This window comes from Lasioglossum baleicum, chromosome 20 (assembly GCF_051020765.1).
Source record: "Lasioglossum baleicum chromosome 20, iyLasBale1, whole genome shotgun sequence".
Classification (NCBI taxonomy): Eukaryota; Metazoa; Arthropoda; class Insecta; order Hymenoptera; family Halictidae; genus Lasioglossum; species Lasioglossum baleicum.
Window position 1 is genome coordinate 5,475,108 of NC_134948.1, and position 23,981 is coordinate 5,499,088.

Sequence of the window (23,981 nt, forward strand, 5' to 3'; positions counted from 1 at the left end):
GCTAAACATGATCCAAGTCAAGTTGGAACTGGCTAAACATGATCCAAGTCAAGTTGGAACTGGCTAAACATGATCCAAGTCAAGTTGGAACTGGCTAAACATGATCCAAGTCAAGTTGGAACTAGTTAAACATAATTCAAGTCAAGTTGGGGGTAGCTAAACATGATCCAAGTCAAGTTGGAACTGGCTAAACATGATCCAAGTCAAGTTGGAACTGGCTAAACATGATCCAAGTCAAGTTGGAACTAGTTAAACATAATTCAAGTCAAGTTGGAGATAGCTAAACATGATCCAAGTCAAGTTGGAACTGGCTAAACATGATCCAAGTCAAGTTGGAACTGGCTAAACATAATTCAAGTCAAATTCGTGGTAGCTAAACATGATCCAAGTCAAGTTGGAGGTAGCTAAACATGATCCAAGTCAAGTTGAAACTGGCTAAACATGATCCAAGTCAAGTTGGAACTGGCTAAACTTAACTTGAGTCAAATATCAAATGACCAGCTTGAACTGGAGTCAAGTTTAACACATTCCAACTTGACTGGAGTTAAATCGCAGCCTGGTAATTTGATATTTAGGCGACGCAGAGATGAGTCCCGCGGATCCCTCATAGCCGGGCCATCGACCGAGAATGTGAAAACGCTTTGGCAATTTTGTCTTTTCCAGAGCAACGCGACGCCATGACGATTTATCGAGCATTCGGGTACGGTCTTTTTCTCTTTCGTTCTCTCGTTGTATATTATTGCCTCGGATATCGTTCCGTGGAAATCGGAACGAGTGTCACGGATGAAAAGGTGCGGGACGAGCGGCGAACAACGGGAAGAGCAAAAGTAAATAGCCTCGGCGATGAATTACGAGCGGGCTGGAGAGAAAAAGAGCACGGAACATGGGTTGATTAAACGTCCGCGAAAATTATGACTGACTGTTTTCGACGGGAAATTGGTCGGGCTCGCGATCGATGCGAGCACAGCGCACCTGGGAAACCGCATTTCGATCTTCAAGAACGATCTCACGGAGATTCCGCGGCCGAACTCTAATAAATCCACTGGGCTCTCTCCCCGATGGCCCTCTTCTCTATCTATCTCTCTCGCTGTATGCTCCAGAGCATCGAAAAACCAGAAAAATCGGTCAAGTTTCATTTGAAACCGAATTTCCACGGAAATTCTTTCAACTGATTCGTCGGTACTGTCTCGCTCCATGCACTCGGTTTATCGTCCCAACGCTTTTCTCAAGCTCGGAATTTTCGCTGTATCTTTCTCGTAGATCGGAGAGATCAAATGAATTTAAGCTGCTGTTCAGATTGGTACATATTAATCTTGTATTCACAGTCGATCCAATCTCGCTAAGTCTAGTGAGATACTGTGTAAGCTTATGAAAACATGTTTATAGAAACACTTGATAAAGAAATAGGATGTATCAAACAGTTGGATATCGAATTTACGGAACATTCGATGGTCCATCCAATATCGCAAGATTCAGATGTTCCTATCGGCATTTGCGCGAAACGTTAGTTATCTGGGGTTAAACGATAACCCTACGCTGCTGAAAAATTCATCGAATCAGCTGGTTGTTGATCTATCAGCAGATTCGTAACCCTGGGCTGGCGGTTTCTAAATTAATAATTCGCCGTACGTCAACGTAATGCTGCAGACATTTTCCTTCCCCGAGGTTCAATTAAACCAGAACAATTTTTCTTTTCTGTGATTCTAGGCGCCCGGTGTAAACGCTGGTTCTTGTCTGAAGGACCGCAAGGATTGAAAGCAAGCGACGAGAGGGATCTTTTCTGTGTAGCCGAGAGAAAGAGAGAGAGAGAGACACAATCTGTGTTAAAGGGGACTCGGCGGGTCTGTTTTCGGCCGTGACACGACGGGGCTTGTAATTCGCTCGGAAAGGGGTTAAAGAGAAACCGTGCAGAAGCGTTCTCGAAGGCGTTCGCTCGCTCGAGAACAGCAATTTGCCGCAATCCAATTCCGCCGGGAACAATAAATACGACCTGGTGAACCAGAGACACGGTTTCCGAGAAACCTTCTGTCCCGATGTAAGGTCGGTTCGCACGCGATAATCGATCGCGACAGTCACCGCGACCTCGGCCGCGCCAGCCGACCACTATACGGTTGGTAGATACACCAGCGAACCCTCGCAATTCTTGTCTCGATCGAACCAGCGTGCGCCCTTTAAATATTTAACAAGGGAGCATGGTAGCTCGTCCAGACAGCTGACAGATAAGGCCGCGAAATCAGAACTCGGCTGGACCTCGTGTTGCGCTGCTCGAGCCACTATTATTTGTGTAGACCTCGTGTATCCTACAGCATTCTGCAGAATGATGTAGAATCTTCTAAAATAATTATGTAGACTCCTCTAGGATATTATAGAACATCCCCGAATTTTCTGGAATCGTGTAGAATCTTCTAGAATCGTGGAGAATTTTCTAGAATAATTATGTAGACTCCTCGAGGATTTTTTAGAACCTCCCAGAACTCTCGAAAATCCTCTAGATTTCTCTAAAATCCTCTAGAATCATCTGGAGCCCTCTGTAACCCTCCAGAATCAAAACACGGTAGCCGGCAAAGTTGTATTTTCCTCGTGAAGGGTGCTCGAGAGCCGTCGATTTAACGAGCGAGCGAGCCAGTTGACCTTCGATTTCGGTTTTCCGGGGTGAGAAAGAGTCAACCACGGGGAGAAAACAGAAGCGGAAGACGGAAAAATGCCGGCGGATGCGGGGGAAAGAACGGTCTCCCGGCAGCAATCCTTTTGTCCGGCGACGAGACGTGTCGAGGGTGCTTTATCGCGATTCGCTCGACATGCTCTCGGACGAAACTGCCAGGGAGACCGAGGACAAGGCCTCTCCGGTTGCAAAACGAACACCATGGGAAAGAACCCGCCCGGCAGAAATTCGTACGGACAAGCTCGCGCCTCCTCCGCGTCTTAATTCGATTTACCTCCTCGACGGCGTTTCGAGAATTTCCTCTGGACGCTTCGAGGAGACTGTCCCGGTGTGCACTTTCAATTTACGGCCGGTGGAGCCGTGTAATTTCTACTGTAAACCAAAGGTACTAGTCCTAAACCGATACGCAACAAGAACACTCTGTGTTCGCAGATACCTTGCACCTTTGGAAATAAACATTTAAAAATATTGTTCACTCGAGGAGAAGCAGAATCTGCCATGTTCCAGAGAACAGGGCCACTCGTCCGTCTACAAATTGCATTCAAAGTCGCGAGGTGAGCGAATCCGGCGCTTAACGTGCCGCCATATTGGATATTTCGCACGCGCAGTGCAGCTGGGAAGGCTCTCTAATACTTTAAACGATGTTCCTCGTTAGATTTTCTCACGGAGCCCGACAGAGGCGGGTCGTGAAAATTAATGGCAGAGGTTTCGGAAATACGATTAGGCGAAAGCGAGACCGCTTGTCGCGAGGAAAAGCCGCGGAATAGAAACGAACGGCGCGACAGAGGAGGAAAGCGCGGGAAACCGAGCGTCGAGCAAGAGTTTCATACAGCAACGGACTGTGCAAAGCCTTCGAGGCTTTCGAGTAGGTGTGGAACGGGTCTCAAAGAGCGCGACTCTCTTTGCTGGTGGCGCGCGATTCGAGTGGAGAGCGTCTCTCTTTCTTTCTCTTTTTCTCTCTCTCTCTCTCTCTCTCTCTCTCTCGCTTTCTGTGCGCCGTCGTCCGTTTATATTCGCGATTCGTTTTCGCGAGTTCCACGCTGCTCGGTTACACGGGGACACGCCGGAACTCCTTTCAATCGTGAATATCATTCAACCGCCCCGTTGTCCGGATCTCGGCGGCGTTTTCGAACCGGTCTTTTCGGACCGACAAAATCGCATTCAGATAGAACGGGGACACAGCCAACGGACCCGTCGAACGCGCGGATGTTAATTTACCATTCGCGACTCGGAGATTGCGCGCTCCATTTCTAACCTCCCTTACTCGGAACGTCCGCCACGTGCGGAGAAAAAAATTCAAAGCCCCGCTTCGAAACGTAAAAAAATATTTACAAATGAGGGGAATGCGCAGTGGAGTCACGGCCCTGAAAACGTAGCGGAGGCTCGGAATATGAAAATTCAAGAATCCATGATTATCCGTCAGTAAATTATAGTTAATCCCTTGCAGTCGGTGCTATTGTAACTTGAAAATTAAATTAAATGCCCCACTGTACGGCGAACCATTTAGCAGCGGGTCTTTTCCACAACTATAAAATGTTATTTAATTTTAACGTAGACACGTTATTCTTCCTCTTTCAATTCTACGGGATCCAGGGGTTCGTAAAATGATCTGGAAATATTCCACTGGTTGGTACAACTGTGTTCCCCTGTCGGGGCAAATGGAGAGCCCGTTGGAAAGAGTCGTGCCAATTCTCTTGAATTCAATTTGCAGTCGATAAACACGAAAATATAGTTTTGTCCGGCGGGTTGCTATCTCTGGGTGCACCCGTGTGTCGGTTTAATTGTTGCAACGCTCCGGCGGGAGAGCTCGGATTACTCTTTACAGTTTGCAGGTTACAGAGAGAACGAAGTAGCAGAACGAAAAGCACGAAGAGCAGAGAGCACAGAAAGAGAAACAGAGAGAGAGAGAGAGCGTGTGTGTGTGTGTGATAGCACGTGCAGAAAAGCGAGAAAACCGATGGAAATGAAAACCGGCCGGCTGGAACCGGTGGAAAATATGAAAAACCGCGGAACGGAAATCTGCTGTGAGGGAAACGGCTCGGGTTACGCGCCGATTTTCATCTCTTTCTCTCTCTCTCTCTCTCTACCTCACACTGCGCGTGTGTCGACGGGAAATGAAAAGCTCGGAAAAGCTGGGAAAGCGCGGAAAACCGGGGGAACGGACAGCCTGCCAATTATCGTATGCTAATAAACGAGTGGCGGGGGAGCGGATCGGCTTATCACGGCCGAAGAAAATCACGTACAAAACCTGGCCAGGGACGAACGAGCGCGTTACGCCGAAACACAATCAACGTGGCCGGCAAGCGGACACCGCCGCGGAAGGAGAAGTGGAGCTCTCGACGGATTTATACGTCGAAAATAATCGTATTGCCGATTCCATACGATTCGGTTCGATTCGATTCGATCCGTCGAACAGAGCCGCGCGGTTTTATCGAGCAATACCAATTACTCGTATGTTAATGACAGTTCCGAATATCGATTCGACGCGGCGACGCTCGCAGACTAATCCGTAAACAACGCGCGCGGCTCACGCTCCGAATTCTACCTGCGAGAGAGAGAGCACACGTACAAACTTAGCTACAGCTGCTCCGTCAAATTTTGATCGAAGTCGACGCTTCTGAGATGGTATCGTTGCTGTCCCTGCAATGTTGAGTTTGAATTTCGGGCTTCCCGCAAGATTAGAGCCGGGATAGGCATTTCTGAAGGTTAGGGTGGGTTAGTTATTAGTCTGAAAGACCTGGCAGGGTTAGCTTATTTCTGAAAGCGTCTGGTTGCATTAGATTTCCCTTTGAAGGGTCTTATATGGCTTCAAACTTCTGAAGAATTCTATCTGGATTAGGTTTTCCTGAAAGCATCGTTGCTGTCCCTGCAATGTTGAGTTTGAGTTTCGGCTTCCCGCAAGATTAGAGCCGGCATAGGCATTTCTGAAGGTTAGGGTGGGTTAGTTATTAGTCTGAAAGACCTGGCAGGGTTAGCTTATTTCTGAAAGCGTCTGGTTGCATTAGATTTCCCTTTGAAGGGTCTGATATGGCTTCAGACTTCTGAAGAATTCTGTCTGGATTAGGTTTTCCTGAAAGCATCGTTGCTGTCCCTGCAATGTTGAGTTTGAGTTTCGGCTTCCCGCAAGATTAGAGCCGGGATAGGCCTTTCTGAAGGTTAGTTATTAGTCTGAAAGACCTGGCAGGGTTAGCTTATTTCTGAAAGCGTCTGGTTGCATTAGATTTCCCTTTGAAGGGTCTGATATGGCTTCAGACTTCTGAAGAATTCTGCCTGGGTTAGGTTTTCCTGAAAGCCCTTTCAGAATACTCGGAGCAACTAAAATTTGTCTGGAGATTCTACATGGACGTTTGGAGTAGGAAAATCTCCAATGAGTTTCCATCGAGTTCGGTGCAGGTTTCCCGGTTGCTCCCAGCTAGAATACGGAGCGTGTTTACCTTGTTCCTGGAGAAGTTTGGGGCGCGATCAGCGGCGCGGTTCTTCTGGTGGAGCCTGGACCGCGCGGTGTCTTGGGTATCCGAGTTGTATCGACTGGTTCACCGAGTCTGTCGGCTGCTGACTTTCGCGAGAGCACGGAAGAACTCGGTCGAAGAAGAAGAAGAAGAAGAAGAAGTGAACTGGACGTGGTTCGTAGCCGGGTTAACCGCGTCGCGAGAACCGTAAACCAAGAGGAGCAACCTCGAGTGACGGAGCGTCCGCGAGGGAGAACCACGCCGTACTAAACTGTCGGCCCGAGCGGAATAGTTTTGACACGGCCGCCGGCTATATCCGCTTTTCCGGCGACGCGCGACCGTCGCTCAGAGCGCATGTGCCGATATAATCCACGCTCCGACCCGTCCATGCACGCGACTCACACGTGGAAACGATGAAAGAGAGGACACGAGCGTCGGTCGAGGGCACCGGAGGGGAGGGAGAGACGGGGGCCACAGGGTGCCAGAGGGTACCAGAGGGTGCGAGAGGTAGAGGGGGAGAAAGAGGGAGAAAGGGGTTGACGGGTTCTGTGGCCCGAGGGTGTTTTGACTCGCTCGAGACGAGACTAGGCGAGGCGAGGCGATGCAGAAGAGGAGTGGAACGAGGAGCTGCTCCGTTGTCCGTCCGCTCTCGACCCTAGTTTCTTCGAGAATCTATCTCCTCCGCAACAGGACGATGATGACAGGGGACGCGAGCCAGTAAGAGGGACGGCGCGAACCAGGGGATGATCGATCAAGGGGTTGGTTCCTGTACACCGAACAAGTGGGAACCGAGCCTACGTCGACGCCACCGACGATTCGACAGCGTGAAAACGAACCCGTTTCTCGGCCAATAATTCGGTTAGAACCGAAAGTGTGGGTGGAATGACTGGAATTCCTGCCAGGAGACAACTTGCGGGGCACGGAAATTATCTGAATGTTCGGGTTAGGTTGTCCGTAAGACTGAGACCTGGTTTGATTTTCCGAGAGACTCTCAGCGCTTGGATTAGACCAGTCCGGGGGGAATATTCCGCGGCTCGCGAGGTAGATGAAAACGTCGAGTCGATTCCCGCAGCCGTCGGACCGAGAACGAGCACTGTAAAAATCGCCGGCTAGATCGGCGTACACTCCGCGCGAGCAACAAGTACGTTTGTTTCCGTAGGTAGCGTCGCGGATAGACAATTTTCCAGCGAACCGTGCGCGCAAGCCCGCTGAAGCGTTAATAGGCACCGGAATAGAAACGATATCCTTTCCCGGGTTGCAGGAGGAGGAGAGGGAGAGAGAGAGAGGGTACATCGATATCCATGGGAGAGTATCGAAGGGTAGGAGAGAGAGCACGTGGGAGTCGGACCTTTCGCTACGTGCCTGCTCGGATATTCAGGGGACGCCATCGTCCCGTGCGAATTAAATGCAGCTTGTTTCGCACTCCGTTATCACCAGAATCGAACAGGCCACGGTTGCATATGATTCTCGCGATCCTCGACACGGTGGAAGACTCGTCGTCGCGAGAACAACGGGAGACGTCGCCGTGGGCCTGAACTGGATCGAACGGCAATTAGGTTGATTGAAAGGGCAACGGGAGCGTGGGAACCCGGCCACCAAGTTCCTCGGGGCTTCGCCCGCAGATCAACGGACCCCACCCCGTTCTTCGAGATCAATCTCGACGGTAGATCGATATCCGGCAAGTCGAGGATCTCTCGAACCGGTGTGTACTGACCCGAAATAATTTAGCAGACGCGATTGCTACCGGCTCGTACTCTTCGGAGAACGTAATTGACGCCATTCAGAAATTCTTACTCGAGCTGAGACCAGGGGGTGCAAGCTGCCGTGTTAAAGAAGTGGCCAGTATTTCAGCGCCACCTCAGTAGTAGGGCCGAACTAATGGCAGTATATATAGATATAAAGCGGTAGACGGTTGTAAAAAAAACTGTTTACCCCAACAGGATTCTAACCTCGGTCTATCGCTTGGTAGTCCAACTCTTTAGCTGATTGGCCCACCGACGATCTTATAAAAGCATTGAAAATTTTGGTATATGTATCGCAAAAACTGCAGCGACACCAACGCCACCTCAGTACTAGGGTCGAACTACATATACTGGACCAACTATTTCCATTTCAGCTTACACCCCCTGGCTGAGACTGTGTGAAGACCTAATGTGAAATTGCGCGTCTTCAAAAGTTTGTAACGTGCGGGAAAAAACTGTAAACAGGCCGTGGGCCGAGTTCGGCGAAGAATGGACAGCGTCCATGTTGCCCGTTAGATGGCGCTGCAGTCACGCCGGCGTACTAACCTCTCCGACGGGCAACATGCAGCCGAATATTGCAAAATCTTGCTCGGAAACGTAAAAGAACGACTTTTGAAGCAAACAGCGCGCTAGATTGATCTTTTATCTAGCGATTTTGACTACTAAAAACGCCCGTCTTTGCATTATCGAGAACTCAGAACGCATTTCCCTGATCCTAGCAATTCTCGCGTACGTACACGTGGTCTAGCGGTGTGTGAGTGTACTCCAGCGGTGTGTGAGTGTTCACGCGCGACCGTCATCTGCTAGGAGACGGCCCCCTTAATCCAGTCATTTATTGGTTCTTATTGAACACCTAACATTTTCAGAAAATCTAGTTAATTTGGATGATCTAATCCATTCTGCAACACTGAACAGCGATTTTGGTAATTTGGGGATCACGAGACACCCGGTATGCAGGAGCGACGAGCGGCTGAAAGAGAGCGCGAGCCCTCGCCGCGCGGGCTAATAAATTTATTCTGAATTTCGTGCATCGGCGTGTATTCGTTCCCAGGCAGAACGGTGCTTTCAGAACCTGCTGCTGCCCGGATCCTCTCCCCACTCCTCTCCATGGTGAATCGAATTAGCCGGCCGATTCTAATTACGAGTTTACGGACTTTCCCCGGCGCGCGCGCGCAGCTGAATGTAAAACCCGCCAGTTTTCCTGCCGCGAGCCGCCGCGCCGTTATGAGCCCGGCCTTTTTATTAGAATCCTCGTTTCTTTTGCAAATGAAGGGTGGACCGAAGCTTTTCTATACGCCTCTCCCCTTTGCCCTCTCCCGTTTCTCTGCGCCAGACCAGCACAGAGAGAATCGAGTTTGCATTTAAGGTCGAAAATCGCGGGCGCACGCGCTCGCCCATCGCCCATGGAAAGTTATGGAAATGGAATCGAACACGGGGCTGGTGTAGAGGAACCCTGTGCGCTGAATATGGAACACACAGGTCGACTCCGCCGCGGTGCAATTTTCCCGGCGACAACGTACTTCGCGGACACCCGGTGTATAGGCTTCGGAACATCGAAGGGGCAGTGACTCTGATTTGCTTTTCGCTCGCGTCGCGTCCCGTCGAGTCGAGTCGCGAACCAGCCGGCACAGAATCGTTTGAAGTTCGACCGGTGTTTGCCGAACCGACGTTTCTTTTTTTTTTTTAGCTTTCCCGACGCCTAACACCGACGCGAACAACGCGCCGTTAGAAGCGCCGCGACGCCCCGCGGAGCTAATATCCGGTCGACGACGGCTAGACGCCCTGAGACTTTCCTTTCTGTGCCGTCGATTGGAAAAATTGATCCTGCTCTCCGTAGCTTCTGCAATTCAGGGATTAGGCTTGCTGGAAGAACCTGGTTAGGTTCCCTGAAAGGTCTGGGCTGGATCTGAAATACCTTGGGCACGTGCGAAGATCCCAGTTGGGTGGTCTCAAGGGACTTGTCCCGATAGAATCATGCTGGTCGGGTCTGCGGAAAACCGGTGGTGAGATTGTGTCTGCAATGTTAGGTTTTCCTGAAAGTACCGAGTTGTCCTGAAAGTTTGAGGTTTTCCTGAAAGTACCAGGTTTTCCTGAAAGTACCAGGTCTTCCTGAATGTACTGCCGTGGACGCCCTTGTAAGAGACAACGAAGCAACAGGAATTTCTGACTGTGAGAAGGGATTGTTAACGAGGCAGGAAGTCCACGGCAGATGCCTCGAGGCTAATCGAGCCCTCTTCCCTTTTCCTGGACACCGTGTATATGTACCGTAAGAGCGGCACTACCGGCGACCCGTGTACTTCGTAAGCATGCAGGAAGTCCTTGTTGTCTTCGTTACAGGCTGATTATGGCCTGTCCCTTCTCGCTCCAGAGTTCTTAACATTGTCTGCGCCGGACCCTAACTCGAAGGAGGGAACACCAATTGGAGAGCTTGCTTCCAACATTGAACATTTCCTATTCAAGTTTGTACCGAAATTTTACAAGATCACTTTGTGGTCTTTTTGATTGTGCCATTCGATTGTGCCATTTCGAAAATCAGGCTTCAGACATTCGGACAAGTTGGGTTCGCAGAGCTTGCAAGAAATCCTGAGCCGATTAAAATGTGCTCCCGGCTGACGATATCGCTCAGACGGTTTTTCTCGGTCATTAGCGTTTCAATTATGCGCGTCGGACGCAGCTGTTCTCGCGTTTCAGTGTCCCTCTGTCTCCGGGATCGGCGAGACTTGGTTATTTTCCGGGGTTCCGCGTGCTCTCTCGCAGAGAGCCCTCGAGCAAATTGCTACACGCGCCAATTTTTCCCGGCGCGGAGCGGAGCGCGGCGCGACGCAGAGTGCGTTCTGTTATCGATTATCTTTCCGCGGGGCGAGTCGCGCGCGCCATTAAACTCGATTTTATCGAGCCGGGAGGACAAGCGAGAGGTTCGATAAGCCGTCGTCGACCGGCGGAAAAAGCGTGGAATAATTCTCCGGGACTACCGAGAGAGGAACCTCGGGGAAACGCGACTTTTATCGGTTGTTCCGTCGAACAAGAGAAAGGAAGAAAAGAGCGAGAAAGAGAGAGAGAGAGAAAAGGGAGAAAGAGAAACATAAGCGCTCGCGTGGACTAATACAGGAGCACCGGAACGAGTGTATATTTTTTGGCGAGATTACCCGTCGTTTTTCAGCAGCTGCCCGAACCATTCTTGCGCGGCGACAAATGGCGTCCCCGATCGGCCATTCCCGGTAAAACTGCGCGCGTTTTGTCTCCGTTGCGAACCGTTCTCTCCGCGTCGAACCAACGAAGCGACGCACAGAGTGGTATTTGGCCGATCTAGCTGGCCAAAAGTCCATTTCCCAAACTTACCCCAGGTAAAAAATGACAGTCTATTGGGAAAGCCTGGTAGTCCCACGGGAAAACCCCCATTGTTTATTGGTCCTCACCATGCAAGTTAACTGCAATAGTTAGTCGGCAATCATACGTTGTCTCGAGTGTCCGTTTAGAACCGTTCGTAGTGCGAAAGAAGTATTCTCAGAGTTCGTGACATTTTTAAGTTGTGTACTGAAAATCAATACTTGACTATGGATTCGGTAATACGAGGTAATAACCTTTATTTTTATAGATAAATTGTAAGTCATTACTTGTTAATTACATGTATTATTAATGGTTAAAAACGTGTCCTTACTTTTACATTTTTTACTGAAATTTATTTACATTCGACGTATTTTGTCATACTGTACGGTTCGATAGGGTTTTCTTGTTTTATCGTAGTGAAAGTATACCGTATGTGCTTTCTAAAAAATATTAATTTACGCACCACCTCGGACCAACTTTTTATTTATAAGTATTTAAGTCCAAAAGTGCAAAAAGTGATTATTTTAAACGTAACAATATTTTTCGTTGTGTTAGAGCCATCTGACATTATTAGGAAAACTCGTAAAGAGATATTTGATGTCATGAAGTCGCAAAATGACTTGGACATTAATGGGAAGCTGGAGTTTGTCGAAAATTACTTGATGACATTGGACTCTTACAGTGAAGCAGACATGAATACAATAAAGCGTAAATTCGCAATTGTTTAAAAAAATGTTTGGAACAAAAGTTGAACAGTGTTCAGACATCTACAAACTTGGACATATAAAATTTCGAAAATATTTTTTTACGACAACTAATCCAAGGTCACTTTGATTTTTTAATTGTTAAAATGTATTGTTTATGTCATAATGCTGTAGCTGATCTTAAGACGAGTTCAACGATATATAATATTATGACCTTGAGACCATAAATAACGTTGCAATAGTTTCGGCCAGCTAGATCGGCCAAATACCACTCTGTGCGACGGCGCGACTGCACGAGAAATTATTTTCCCCGCGAATTAATGGTCCCCCTGCGCGTCCGGACTAATGACCGTCGCATAAACTTCCCCGATAAAACCGACTAAATCTGATATAGCCCCGGAAAAATCGCTCCGGGGGACGCTCGTCTTTGAAGCGGCCGCGGGGGACGCGTTTTTTCCCGGATCAACAGAAACCGCGAACGTGTACCGCCGAACAGAGAACAATGTTTCTAGAAACAGCGAACTCCCTCGACGAAATCGCGGACGATTGTCATTTCTCTGTAGTAACAATCGACTGCGATGCGTACGACAATCAACAACATATTTATACACAGGGTGAGGCGGCGCAAAGTAGTCCCCACGATTTTTCAGCCCCTTCGGATGGTCGGACAGAAAAATGTTTCTTACCAAAGTTAATCAGTATTTAACCGACAAGAAATTGCAACTTTTTAAAATAAAATAAAATCTATTTTCAAGAAAAAAATCAAGGTCGCTGTCATATCTTTTAATGGTACACTGGGTATTTTTAACTTCATAATATTGTAGGCGACGTCAAAACGAATTCAACGACCGACTATACGATGACTTTCAGATGACCTTGAAAGAAAATATCGCCACGAATCAATTACCAGAATATTCGTAATATTTAATACTAAATATTAAATAATATTATTATTATATTATTATTATTATTTTTTATTATATTAATATTAATATTTTAATATTTAATTACATGTACACGCGTTTAACATTTGTGTTTTCAATGTGGCTCCGTATAAATTTGGTTTTTTGCGAGTTAAGTTCTGAAGCAATGTTTACGTTCATTTGTTTACCTTTAGAGGTAGATTGAGAATTGATTCATGGCGATATTTTCTTTCAATGTCATCTGAAAGTCATCGTACAGTCGGTCGTTGAATTCGTTTTGACGTCGCCTACAATATTATGAAGTTAAAAATACCCAGTGTACTGGGTACAGTGATTTTTTTTTATTTTAAAAAATTGCAATTTCTTGTCGGTTAAATACTGATTAACTTTGGTAAGAAACATTTTTCTGTCCGACCATCCGAAGGGGCTGAAAAATCGTGGGGACTAATTTGCGCCTCGCCCTGTATGTATATATTTCTTATCTTATTTAAAACTTACTCCATTTTCAGCGGTCTCGTGTACAAGAAAAAATTGCACCGGGTGCACAGGGCCCTGAATGGCGAGAGAAGGCTCGTGTAAATTTAAGCGTGCGCCACTTTCCAGCATGAAAATTTCGTCGAAACCGAGATTGAATCGCGGGGACGTGTCGCATTCGAAGAAGATGCACCAGAGAGTAGACGTCGGGGGATCGTAAAACGAAACGTTCGCGAGATTTCAGCGCGAACCTGAACGATAATGGAACCGTAAAGCTTGCGAGGGAGAAAGATGGAGAGAGAGAGAGAGAGAGAGAGAGAGAGAGAGAGAGAGAGCACGAGGAGATCGTAACTGTTTCAAAATACGCTTGGAGTGCCGTTTAGGCGTCCTTAGTTTGACGAGGGGAGCTTAAGCTGCCCACGCGAACGTCTTGTTGTGCGAACGCGCGAGGTTCGCAGACTTTTACCGCGCTGATTTATCCGGTTACAGGTTTTTGCCCACTAGACGTCTCCTCTGCCTACCTGCGCCATCGCTCCGTCCCCGTTTTGGGTTTCTTCTGTGTATTTCAATGGGATTGCGCCTGCTATACCTGCAATGGCGCCATATACCTGCAGGCGCAGATATAGTAGGCGCAGCCCCATTGAAATACATAGAAGAAACCCAAAACGGGGACGGAGCGATGGCGCAGGTAGGCAGAGGAGGCGTCTAGTGGGCAAAGACCCCAAACCGACAAATTCGAGCTTCGTCGAGACACAATCGAGCTAGACTTACAGGTATAGAGCTAGAACGATCCTCAGTCTAGAGATAGGTACCCTCAGTCTTGGGTGTTCGATCTAGACTCTGGATTCTAGAGTGATTGAACTGTATTGAGGGAGTTCCAAAAATGGTGTACTTCCTTGAAAGGGAGAATGAACGCTACCTTGTCGACAGACAGTGTCCTTGAGGCGGTCGGAAAGATGCCCGGGGAAGGATGTTCCGTTCTGAAGCGTGCAACAAGGTGTCCGTCCGCGATCACACACAACAAGAGGAGCGTGGACACAGCGTGCAACGAACCAGCCGGTCCTCGCGAGCAAAACTGCGCTCGGGTCGAAAGGCCATCGGCCAGACAACCTAGCTACGAATCTGGCCAACTAACACCGAGCTACGGACACCGACTCGCACAGCCAGACTGCGTGTAGTTCGCGCACAAGCGTGGACAAGCGTCAACTCGCCGCGTCTTCTCTCCCCTAGATAGTGGTCACGTTCTCTCGCTCTGGCTAGAGAGAGCTCTAAAACTCCCTGGCACTCTGGCAACGACTCTCGACGCGATGACGCACGCCGAGATTCGATGAGCTGCTTTTAATCGAACCAACGGATCCGCTCCTTCCGACCAGCCGTAGACGATCCACCGTCATCGCCGAGTTTCAGCTACTATATGCTCACTCCCAAAATCGCAACACACCATCGTTCGTTGGTGAACAGGTGAGATCAAGGTGCAATTGCTTGCACACCTCAGCTCCAAGCCTGGAGAATCTTCTTTGAGGATCATTCTTGTTTCTGAGGCCGTTCATAAATTTTTTTCGGAAAAATTATTCAGCTTTTTCAGTTGGGATTTTACATACGTGTTCGTTGGTATGTGGCGTATGTGTGTGATCTTTTTACCACGCTTATATTAGCTTGCCGAGTTGTATGCGTCAAATCTTGTAATCGAATTTTAAACCACTTCCCGATGAGCTAGAGACGTGAAACTTGAAACTTCAGCTGAGAACTTAATGATAATGTAATATTGAAAAACAAATTTTTTAAAAAAATCTCTGCGTCTAGGAGAAAAAGAAAATGTTTATATTAACCGTTACACCTCGCCGCGCGACGCTCATCGCGTTCAGCGATCCCCACTCCGCGCGCCAGCGATCCCTGCTCCACTACGTGTTCCCACTCCGACTCATCCCCACTCCACTGGCCCACTTCGCACCGAAGGATCCAGTGTGGTTGTGGTGTTCCGTTCATTCAGTTACATTTCGGTCAATTTCGGACTCCATCAAGAGACGTCGTCTCTCGGAGTCGTCCCCTCATTCTATCTCGCGCTATTTCCACATCTTGCGTTTCTATATGTATATCTTACTATTTCATACCAGTATTACTATATCTTGCGTTCCATTTAAAAAAGACTATAAAGTAGAAAATAGAAAATATACAAAAAGAAACTTTTTAAAAACCACGCTTATATTTTAAAAGTACTAAAAAGGAGAAAATAATTTTTTTAGACATTTGTGACTACAAATAAAAGCTGGAGCGCCCACGAAGATTACGTCAATATAGTTCAGCGCTCCACGCTTTTATTTATAGTCGCCAATGTCTGAGAAAATTATTTTCTCCTTTTTAGTGCATTTTAATATAGGCGTGGTTTGTAAAAAGTTTTTTTTATATACTTTTCAATGTGTGCAGAATCATAAAAATTACAGGAGTTACATATTTTTCTCCAGTCTTTCTGGAAATGAAGCTCTTTATTAATCGTTACGATTACGGACTGAATTATAGTTCGATTTTTCTGAATTGATTAGATTCTTTCGATCATGTTCGCCCGAAAACGTCGGGTTCGCCTGATCTACGTTAAAGCGGCAGTTGTTGCTGCACGCTCTAACGCGTCGTGTGAGAACAGAGATTTAGTGTTTCGCGAGCGATCGTAGGGCCCGTCAACGATCTCGTCACAGTTTCAGGGTGAACTATAAACTATGACCGGTTGTCGTCAGGGATGCTGCACGCGAGAGCGGGGGCTTTAACGACCGAAATAACGTGGAAGCTCGCTCGTTTACGTCTCCGCCGCGTAAATTAACGTCCCACACGTTATAGGCCGGACAGCGTGAATGACTGACCAGCTGCTCGACTTTCGCCTAACCCGCGCAATTCGCAAGCACCGCGCGTCCTGTAACAGGTGGCGCGAACTTCGAACCTCCAGCCTCGACAATCGCGAATATCTTCGCACTCCGAAACAGCAACGAACTACAATATATTATCGATAAAAGTCCGCAACACGGGTCTGTCCAGGATCATTTATACGCCAGGGATACTATTCTTCGAGTTTTGCCGAGCTCGAGAGACCTCGGTCGCCGAGAAGTGTAAACATAACTAATCCGATGACAAACTTCTTTATTTTTCATTATTTTTTTTCTATGGAATTTTCACCAACATATTCGTGGCATTTTTCTAATGCAAAACGATACCACAGCAGAGCTGGGGAAAATAATATTTTAAATAGTATTGGGTTGGGGCACAACTGAGTTCGTTCGGTTTTTTGTGATTTATTCCAATGTAAAAAACCGAACGAACTTATTTGCCAACCCAATAAATCTATAAATCTATATATATAAAAACGAAGTCCTGACTCACCTATCAACGCCCAGGCTAAACCCTTGGACTTAGAAAAAGCTGAAATTTTGCACAGAGGTTTCAATCCCCAAGGGGGTGAAAAGGGGTTGCAACGTTTGTACGAGGAATATTTTGTTCGTCGTCGGATTTACTTCATACTTGGTCTTAATGCTCCTTGATATAATTAATCAAACACCTATTTCGGCATTTTAAAAAATTGATCCCCTAAGGGGGTGAAAAGGGGTTTTGAAATCTAGGATTGCGGCATGACATAAAATTAAAACTCTGTAGGGGTGAATGGGGGGTTGAAAGGTTTTATATGGAGAAACAATATCAATTTCCGAGGGCATTAAACGGTTTTCTGTGCGAGCGAAGCCGCGGGCAAAAGCTAGTAGTAAATAATCCCATTTATTTTACAGTGTCTGTACAACTTCGAACACAAAATATCTTATTTGACGCAGTGATTTTTGAAAATAAAATATTTTGTTTCATGCAGTAATTTTTGAAAATAAAATATTTTATTTGTTGCAGTAATGCTGCAATCTCCAGCTGACTACATATCTCCTATTTCGGGACGATGAAAGTAGCCAAACAATATACTGCTATCACGATTAAATTGAATGAACAAAACGTTACAAAAGTATGTTTCAAAAAATTGATGAATACAGCTGTGTACGATGTTAATCAAGATCCCAGAGAACGTTGCGAAGACAACGATAAAATTCGCTGGTCAGTTCCGCCGGGGACCGGAGAACAGGGTGAGAGTAAAGTTACGCAACCATCAAGTAGATGATCACCTGGCCAGTCAGTCATTCATGGGACTCGAGCAGACTCGACCAGGCGTCGACTGCGCGCGTTATTTCGGTCGTGGAACACACTATTTCTGTGAGACTAGCGCCTAATCGAGTCTACGAGCCGCGAAAGCTGTCCCGGAATCGGGTCGAGCGTGTTTTCGGACCCCAGAGAACACCGATGACGCATTAATCACGGTGAGTGTGCCTGCGACGAATTCCTATGGGCTAACTTTAACCGCGATCCTTCTAAATCTTCCTCCTGCCGAAATCTCCCGGGCAGATTCGAGGTAAAAAAGATCAATTTGACCACCGTGGTCACCGACAACCGGAGAAAAGGCACGTGACTTAAATAATTCAATAAAAACAGAAAACTTACAGAAGCGACATTCTCCGAATACGCGAATTCGATCCAGTATTTACGAGGCGGCGGACATCTGTCGCGTTCGGTGCCCGGCAAACTTCTCATATTATCAAACGAAATATTAAACAATGAACTTAATATGATTGTTTATACATAATATTGGTTATTACATTACGAACTCTTATTTCAGCATACTAAAATTGAATACTTGAAATGGTATTAAGCAAACAGACTAGAAATAGAACAGTGTGACGAATGGCCAAAAAACGGGAAAAAATCTATAAAAACCAAACCATCCGACACATTTGCTTGAAAATTTGTGGAAAGCATGCCACAGGTACAACGGTTATGCGGCGAGAAAATAAATATTTATTTATTTATTAATTAATTTATTTTTCGCATTAAATTTTTTTTTTACTTGTTTTACTATTCTCCGATTTCGATGAAATTTAAATATGTTATAGATTTCAACATTTTGAACAACTTTTTCCTTTTCCAATATAGGGGGGTCGCTTTTAGTTTTCGAGATACTCGCATTTTCGTATGCAGGAACTGACCAGGAGCCGTAAGAGCTGTGTACATACATATGTGTACATACCAAGATTTTCACCACTTTTAACCACTTATACCTCGTGTGTATGTTAATCAATTTCGATGAAATTTTCAGTATATATATATATATATAACTAAGATAGATCTACTAAACGTATATTTTAAATTTTCTATACGGGGACAAATAAAAAAAATTTTTAAACTGCCTTTTTTTTACGTAATTGCTATCCTTTCAAAAATATTTTTGCACGTTATTTAGTAAACAACTGCATTTAATTGATCACAAAAAATCAGATCGTTTGGTAAAAGTTTAGAAAAGTTATTCCGTTTTAAAGAGCGTACACGGATACACGCGTCTGACTGTAGTTAGAAAAAATTGGTCGCAGAGCCAGGTTCGCAGGAGTTCGCAGCCAAAACCTGGTTGGATATGTACTTTTACATGTATCCCCTATTTTGGATCAAAGATCACGCACCCAAGTTTACATTAAAATTAACTAACAATAAATATAGAGAAACCACAAAAAGAAACCAAATTTTTAATATATTGTTTAAACAAACAACTTTTGTGAAAATTTCCTTGCGCGACTACATTGCCCATTGAAAAACACACAATTTTTAAAAAAATTCGAATTTTTTCGACCTCTGGTTCCCGAGATATCTCAAAAAGTATGGTTTTGACCCCCAACTTTGAGGGCTGTTATCGCTCCTTCAAAGTGGATGGTTGCCGATAAAAAAAAATACTTATCAAATATTTTTCAAAGAACTATAAACTCCCAAAGTTTTATCAAAATCCGAATTTCGCATCTGAATATGTTCCCTTGTAAGTATTCTTTATTACATATTGTTGTAGATGATGCCAAGACGAATCCAATTACCTACTTAACTACGGCTTTAAGTCTTAAAATAATGCTAGAATAATTTTGTCCAGCTAAATGGCCCGTTTAGACCACTGTGCGCCGTGAGAGATAGGCCCGGTTTTCGGAAATTGCGGTTTTGCGAATCCACGATCGTGTTGATAGGGGATCCAAGTGACGCGCGGTGATTCTGGACGAACACGCGATAAACCGCTCCGCGAAATTTGACTGGCGCGAGCCCGGGAGACAAAGGTATTATAATGTCATGCATAAAGTTTTCTTTTCCCGTTCGAAGTTTATGATGCGCGACGGGGAACGGGTACGGGGTATATGGGTAGGCCAGAATGGGATGGGCGCGATAAAGGCGGCACGGGGTGTCGCGATCGATAACCAATATCCATGGAAACTGGATCCCGTGGTGACAGAGCCGCTCCTTCCGTAACGGAGCGCACGCACAACTATCTCTCTGTCTCTTCCGTTTTCCACACACGCATGCAATATTACGCGAATCCGCCAAGATTTCGAGACACCGTCTCTCGAACCTCGTTACTTCCGGCAGCTCGTCTGCCGCGTCTCGAAATTTCTCGCGTGGCTTGCTCCGAGGAGGAAATTATTTTCCTGAGGAACAAGTTCCTCCGTTAATAATTAGTTCGTCCCGAGTCTCGTATCTTCCGCGTTCTTTAATATCCCCTGGATAACCAACCGTTCGTCCGATGATAGAACCTCCCCATCTTCGAACTACTCCAGTTTGTTAAAAAAATGTAAGAACACTGATCTCCGATTTTCAAGTTATTGCATAATTTTGAAGAATACATGGTTAAACACTTTTTAATGGAACCTTCAATAGCAGCAGCAATTTTTATTGTGAACCAACAAGTCACCCTCAATAACATCATCCAATAGTTCTATTTAAGATTGCAATGTAAAAGAAAATTTCAATGCTCTCGTTTCGTGCAGCAAGATCATTGAAAATCCTATTATGTAATAGGCTTCCGGCAGGTAAAGTGTTAAAGAGTAGGAATCTTCTATATGGCTACTGTTTTGATGTTGACGATTTATCTTGTGCACGAAGATCAGAAGAAATTCGAAACACCTGATTTTGTTCGGCGGATCGTGAGGGATCGAGACGAACATAACCGGAGAGGCTGATCGCGCGAGATTTCGCAAAGTTCTGCGGCTGGTGCTGGTTCAGCATCCCGGAACACCCTAACGGCATCCGGCCGAATCTAATTTCTGCATGTCGATGGGATTAGTCCCCGTAACTAACGGCATTAACGAAGTCGCGACGCCGTTCGTTACGAAAGACGACACACGTCGAACAGAGAGTACGGAGAGTTTCGAGGATCGGCCAGCAGCCGCGACAGGCTCTGCCGAAGCTCCGGTAAGCCCCGTTCTAATGCCTCGAGACGAAAACCGGCACGAAACGCGACCGAAAGTTCTCCATTCCGCGGTCCAGATGCCTCGGCGCGATACCTCCAAACTTGCCCGCCGAGTCGGACCGTCGACGTGCACTTAGGGGAGCTTTACCTAACGTTGGTCAAATGTTTAACATAGATTCTTTCAAATTACCACGATTTTATTAACTCGCTTTCTTGTCTCTCCGTTTGTCTGATTTTAAACCAACTTCCCGATGAGCTAGAGACTTGAAATTTTAAACATAGCTCAGAACTGGATGACAATGGAATATTTAAAAAAAAGTTTTAGAAGCCTATGCGTTTAGGAGATATTAAATTTAACCGTTACACATCCCCGCGCGACGCTCGGTATTACGTGATCGCGTTCAGCGATCCCCACTCCGCGCGACAGCGCTCCCTACTCCACTACGCGTTCCCACTCTGACTCATCCCCACTCCACTGACGATGACATTCGAGGTCCGTGCGGTGTTTACAAATTTACTACGTATCATTATACTATAATGTTTGTTTACCATGCGGAAGAACAGTTACACCGAGATTCTCCGTCAACCTTTATTTTACCACGGCGTTTGTTTTCGATATGACGCGGTCGCAATACCGTCTGAAATTGACTACATGTCCCTGTTATAATCTCATCAGAATGTTTAAAATCGATTCAAAAATTTCACACACGCGAGACTAAAAAGAGCAGAAAATAATTATTTACATAAAAGTACATTTTCAAAAAATAACACGCTTTTAAAACGGACTAAGAAGTATAAAATAATTTTTCCTAACCCCATACAGATTCCTAACCCCGTACAGATAGTCCTGAAAATTTGTGATTGTGAATTTGCAATGCAATAAAATTGTTAGTGATTGAGGTGAACTATTCATGCATCAACTATCTATTGCATGCGCCCCACCCGTTTTCGTGTTAAATCATACACGTATTTTCATAGCTATTAAAAATTCACAATTACAAATTTTCAGGACTATCTGTATGGGGCTAGGAAAAATTATATTATACTTTTTAGTCCGTTTTAAAAACGTGGTATTTTTAAAAAATTTATTTTTATTATACAATTATTTTATCCCCAGGTCCCTTAGCTTTTGCTTTAACGCCTGGACTCGTGTGGAGCACACAGGTACCTGGTACAACAACAAACCGGTCGGGCCTGTCTTCAGGTGCGCATCGATCGTCCCGGAGTCTCGAGGAGCCGTTCCACGCAGGTTCAACGGGGAAGAATCCTGTCCCATTCTAGCTCCAGGTAGATTCCACTCTCCCTGTCGGGTTTTCCTGCATCTTTAACAAGCTGGCAAAGGTTCTGGAGCACGTGAACGTGTCCAGGGAATCGACGGTTTATCGGCGCGCGCCCTTTTGCTCCGTCTTTTGCGTGCTGAGACCTATCTAAATATTTACGGGGACGCTTCTGTTCGAAGGTTCGTTTGCCGGCCGACCACCGCACAGTGGGACGACTTATGTAAAATCCCCGACATGGACGAAAAATTCAAACTTCTTTCTCCCAGTAAGAGAGCTCATAGGATCGTTTCCCAGGCTTTTGGAACAAGTAAAATGTGGGGACATTCCAGGACATGTCAGTGATAACGCTATATTTCCGGCATATGTGTCTGAAATCGACAGCTCAAGACTTGAATTTTCATGAAACCGTATCTTTCTAATGAATTTTTTCCTAATAGTTTCCATCTTTTGGTAATGTGGTTGTATAATTTTTTCCTACGTATGAGATGTATTTGAGCTGAGAAAAATATGAATGAAATAAAAAACGGCTGTACTACTGTTTAACACTTGACGTTTAGTAACGTTGTGGGCAGTTTGCGTACATTTTGTCGCGTTACAAAAAAGTTCCGATTTGTTCCGAAAAATAGACTTTACAAGTGTTTACAGTCGGTATTTAGTGAGAGAGAAATACGCAAAAATCATTCCCGACTTCGTCCGATTCTTCCCGGAAATAATGTTTGAACAAGTGGTTTCCAGGGTCAAAGTCCAGCAAAACGCAGTATTTGTTGACTATGTATTTCTTAATTCTGCTCTTATCGTTCAGTATCAGTTCTCAGCTTTACGTATCCGTGTGCAGGGAATGGTTTTTGAAACTGTTGGAATTGTGAATTTTCATTGCATGCATATGATCGAATAAGGATTGTAAATTATAAAAGGAGGGTATTTATTCCATATTTCTATGACGTGTTACGAGTTTTACATACAATTGCAGTGTTCTGTGTAGAATACTTAACAACAAAGATAACGAAATAATGTAAATAAGGAAGACAACGAAACAATGTACAGGGTGGGGCACTATAAACAGGTCACCTGAATAACTCGCTTGCTTTTGAAGATAGAAGAAAATTCATCAGACCAAACTTACTTGATATCGAGGCGCTCGTAATCTGATGTCATTAATTTTTTAGATATGACATTAATTTTATAGATGGAGACGTCAAGGAGATATGAGGGTCAACTTCATTTTTAAAAAAATGAAAAAAAAAGGTACCCTCATTTTACTTATATCATTTCTGATGTTTTTCAGTTGCTAAGTAGAGATTTTATTTTACTTTTCTTTTATATGTTCCTATTTGCGCTTTTGTTTCGTATGTTTAATTTGTTTATAAAATTAAACAAATCATACCTACAAAACATTAAACAAAATTTTAAAAATCAAACAAAAACTAAATTCTATTAATCCTTCAGTACATATTTAAGTTTATTTTTGATTATTATTATCAACTATTAATCCTTCGGTACATATTTAAGTAACCATGAAATGTTTCATGTGAAAATAAAAAATCCAAGATCATTGTTCTATGAATGCGCTGTAGCTTCTTTCGCATCATTCCTGTCACCTAACGGACTTCACCAATTCGATTCAGCACGAAAAAATACATAGAGTATGACCCCCATTTAAATTTTTATAAAGGAATAACTGGATGAAAAAGCCATGTCCAGGGAATCGCCTGTTTCGTCCCACTGTGCACCGTCGAGCTACCTCCGACGTGGAAAAGTAAACTACTCTCGCCAAATCTTTCGCAAATAATTCACCGCCAGATCTGTACAGGTGTCTCCAGGTAGGAGTAGCAAAGTTGGACTGCAGAACCGAGTCTGAATGGTTCGAAGGGCTGCGACCCCAGGAGACTCCTAGCAGAGGGATGGTCTAGGGGTGTGTGCAGGTGTTGACAAGGTGGGTCTGGCTGGTGCGGTATCGAGTGGCGGTGACGTAGGCACTGGCAGGGGGTCGTCGCGACGCCTGTTACGTCGCGGAAGGGTGTGTATACTGATTTAGCAGCGGCAGTCACGACACCGGAATAACGTTAGCGACTCTTCCTCGAGACCAGGGCCAGCACCACCGTCACCGTAAATACACCGTTATCTGCGACGATTTT

The 23,981-nt window shown here is 45.4% G+C and overlaps 1 protein-coding gene across 4 annotated transcripts in view; it reads right to left on the bottom strand.

Annotated features, from left to right (window-relative positions):
- Positions 1-23,981, bottom strand: part of Alpha-man-iib (alpha-Mannosidase class II b) — a 135,046-nt gene that overhangs the window by 91,010 nt on the left and 20,055 nt on the right. The window contains exon 1 of one of the 4 annotated variants that reach the window (XM_076443929.1): positions 14,201-15,486. The exons of 2 other annotated variants lie outside the window; for them this stretch is intronic. The gene's annotated coding sequence lies outside the window, so the exon portion shown is untranslated. Of the gene's footprint in view, positions 1-6,096; positions 12,752-14,200; positions 15,487-23,981 lie in introns of those variants that run through there. One more of the 4 variants, XM_076443926.1, reaches the window with a different exon arrangement.